The following is a 4,083-nucleotide window of genomic DNA, read 5'->3' as shown; positions in this document are numbered from 1 at the left end:
TGCTAAGGAAGGATAGTTACACTGTCCAAATGGGCTCAGTAAAGCAAGGGAGAACGCGGAGGCTGTCAAAGCAGCGTAGCAGCGGGAGCCGTCGCCAAGCTAATGGCGGACACACCGGCGACCAGTGTTGCCGGACCGAATTAGGAAATTCTCCTATCGTCTGATCTACCTAAACGTCTTGTGGCCACAGTTCATCTGTGACTAATACGGCACTTTATCTCCGCTTGCAGAAATGTGACAAGAACGCACTAGAGGCGATCCACTGCAAAATTTCAGAGCGCACCCTCGACGTCCCCATCACGACGTCCAGTCAACGGCTCATCGATGACCAAAACCTTTGAGGAGCTACGCGAGGCGCACTTCCACAATCACTACCTGCGGTTGAACAAATCTCAGCCGCCAAAAGCCCCTTAAACCGCCTGCACATTGCCTACAAAGCGCATGCAGTGGAAAGGAAGACGGTTCCAGACGACTGGCGCCACGCGGTGCAGCTCCAGCCTCTGCCACAGAACATGACGAAGGAGACTCAAAATGGCTGTCGAACCGTGCGCTTGACGGCCCTTAACGACCGCTATGGCTCTCGCTAAGGAGTCTTCTACACGGATGCTGCTGGCCGCAATAATCCATCAAAATACGTACGTTCAGGGACTCACTTTCCGTGCGCCCAACATTACACACGCGGAGGAGGTTGCCATAGCACTCGCCGCTCCAGAACCATACTCCCGGCTAATCATTGCCGACTCCCGGGCAGCGTGTAAAAATCCACAACAAGGACGCATACCTCAACGTGCCGCCAAAATGTGACATAGATGCGGTACCGCGACACCCCGAACACACGTGTCATCATCCGGACCCCAGCACATGCTGGACTAGAGGGAAACGAGGTTGCAGACGCCTCAACCTGCGCGCTCAACCACCGAGCATCGCCTCGACACTCAACGCCTGAGGTATCAGAACCTAATCCGGCTATCACCTACAAGCAAATTATTCAATTTTATCAAACATCGCATACCCGCTTTCATCCCCCTGCGAAAGGGCTAACGAAAAGCGACGAGCGTTGGCTCCTTCGCTTGTATACCATCACGGTACTGTGGCCGGCGGCTGTCGGCGGTGTTCAGCATGCGCTGTATGCCGATGACATCACCATCTGGGCCACTACGGGAAATATAGGAGAGATGGAGGAATGCCTGCAAGCAGCGGCGAGCATAGTTGACCACTATGCCACGTACTGCGGCCTCCAGTGCTCCCCGTCCAAGTCTGAATTTGTGCATATTCGATCTTCTCCGAAATGCAAAATCTCCGTTCAGCTTTCTCTCGCAAGCGGCCCCATCCGTGAAGCGAAGGAGCTACGAATACTCGGTCTCTTCATTAATCAACATCGTAAGGCAGACACAACTCTTGCCAAACTCCGCAAAGTCGGCGACCAGGTGGGCCGAATGGTTCGCCGCGTTTCCAACAAGCGAGGAGGGTTGCGAAGTAAGGATGCGATGCGGCTCGCACATGCCTTCGTAACAAGTCGAGTACTGTACTCGACTCCTTACCTCCGTTTACGGAAACATGACGAAGATCACTTGGAGATAGTACTCCGCAAAATTTTCAAGAGAGCCCTCGACCTCCCGATATCCACTTCCAACGCGCGACTTCTCGCTTTGGGGGTGGTGAACACCTATCGAGAACTCCGCGAGGCGCATCTCGTTAACCAATACACGCGTCTCGCCCAGACCGTGTCCGGTCGCCGCCTCTTGGAGCGGTTACATATCAGACATGAACACCATACCAAGGAACGGGTTCGAGTGCCAGAACTGTGGAGAAGCGCCCTCTACGTTCGACCCCTTCCGACTAAGATGGACAAGGAGGACCATAATGGCCGGCGCCAGGCGCGGGCGAATGCCCTGCACCGCCACTATGGCTCAAAGAAACACGTCTTCTACGTCGACATTGCAGGCCCCTACCGCTCCAGGGGGGAATGGTACACGGCTGCAGTCATACACGAGGGAAAACAGGTGGACGGCCTCTCGTTCAGAGCCCCCAACTCAACGCATGCGGAGGAGGTGGCGATCGCCCTCGCAGCCTCCCATCCCGACTCTAAATTCATCCTCACAGACTCTAGCGGAGCCTGTCGTAACTTTGAGTTCGGTTGGATCACTCCACTCGCTCACTAAATTTTACACCGCAGTACTCGCGACGGCGATCCAACTCATCGCTCAATCATATGGGTCCCCGGCCACCAAGGCATGCCAGGTAACGAAGCCGCCCATGAGGCAGCCCGCGCACTCACTCACCGGGCACCAGACGTCCCTTGGGAGGAGCTTAACCCAGATCACAGCCCTCTCCTTTCTTTTAAAGAAATTACTGAGCACTATCGTGCCGAACACCGGCGATACCCAGTTCCTATGAAAGGACTGGGTAAAGCTGGCGAACGAATTCTCCTCAGGCTCTTTACAAACACCCTGCTGTGCCCGGCGGTTCTCAAGCACTTTAATCCTTCTTTTGACGGCCGCTGCTCATTCTGTGGGGAGGTGGCCGACATCTTCCACATGGTTTGGGCATGCAGAAAAAATCCTTCTCTCCCCCCAATCACCCCTTCCCCTACCCGAGAGGACTGGGAGGCGGCCCTACTCAGCTGTCAGGAACTATCGGCCCAGCAGGCCCTGGTTCGGCGGACTTGTGTAGCGGTCTCGACCAACGGGATCCCGGAATGAGGGACTCCGACTAGTATTGTAAGGGGTGAGACCCACTAGGGGCCTCTCCCCGAGCACCTCTCTGTACATTACTAAATAAATGCTTTTCTCCTCCTGCTCCTCTAACCCTTCTTACCCCCTTTCCCTTTACCAACCCGAGAGAGCTGGGAGGCTGCCCTGCTCGGCTGCTGTGTTAGAGAGCCAAAGAGCCCTCGTCGCTATGGCCCGACCTGCCGTGGAAGCCACAGGGGTCGCGGACTAGGGACCTGTCCTAGAATTTGTAAGGTAATTTGATTTGATTTATGGGGCTTAACGTCCCAAAGCGTCTAAGGCTATGAGAGACGCCGTAGTGGAGGGCTCCGGAAATTTCGACCACCTGGGGTTCTTTAACGTGCACTGACATTGCACAGTACACGGGCCTCTAGAATGTCTCCTCCAAAGAAATTCTAGCCGCCGCGGCCGGGATCGAACCCGCGTCTTTTGGGCCAGCAGCCGAGCACCATAACCGCTCAGCCACCACGGCGGCAATTTGTAAGGGGCTGGCTTTTAAGGCCAGTCCCCACACTCTCATGTAAATAGCCAAAATAAAAATCTTCCACCACCACCACCATCCTAGTCGTCCCCTCATGTATCAGTAGGTCCCTAGCTTTCCTTTCCTCAAAAACTAAATTCCTCAATACACGCCCGTGAGCCTCCCTTTTGAAAACAAACAGCTCATTCATTCATTCCTAGAACTGCTCGCCTGTTCAGACTCGGACAGATCGGTCATCTTTGTTTTCGGCACGAACGCTGCCCGGACGCCTCTGTCTCGGCGCTTCCTTATAACCAATCATCAGCAGTGCTTGAACCCGCGCCCTCTAGCTCGGCACCTTTGCCCTGGAGCAGTGCCTGGAGTAAACGAGCATTGTTTGCTGTTCTGCAAAAAGAATGGCCCCCGAGTAATATAACTGGCGATCTATTTCACTGAAAATTCTTCGAAGATATGCGATATTAGCCACAGAGCGTCACCTTTAACGTGGGGATTCTGGCCACGTAAGTGTGAAGCCCATATGCAGTTATTTGCGTAATAACCTAATGTGGTTTAATTAGGCCTTTGATCCAGTATGATTATTTTGTGAATAAAATCAAACACGGTGCATAATGTTGGACGAATTAGGAGGCCTGTGAGTGGTTGCCTGTGTGTGCTTTATTCACGACAAACTTGTCTTCAAGGATTTTTTTTATCTGTACCTCGCAGCCTGGAAAGGAAAATATCGCCTGCGGTGGCGACAGCTTGAATAGGGGACACCCTGTGCGACATGAGATACCCGCGTATTACCTTAAATAACTGTAATGTGCAACACACACCCTGGTTCAACTGCTTAGTGATTTCCGTTCTCATCTGAAGTTGGACATAAATTTG

Source organism: Amblyomma mixtum, chromosome 4 (assembly GCF_055824585.1).
Source record: "Amblyomma mixtum isolate Tamu chromosome 4, ASM5582458v1, whole genome shotgun sequence".
NCBI lineage: Eukaryota > Metazoa > Arthropoda > Arachnida > Ixodida > Ixodidae > Amblyomma > Amblyomma mixtum.
This window is presented reverse-complemented; position numbering follows the sequence as displayed.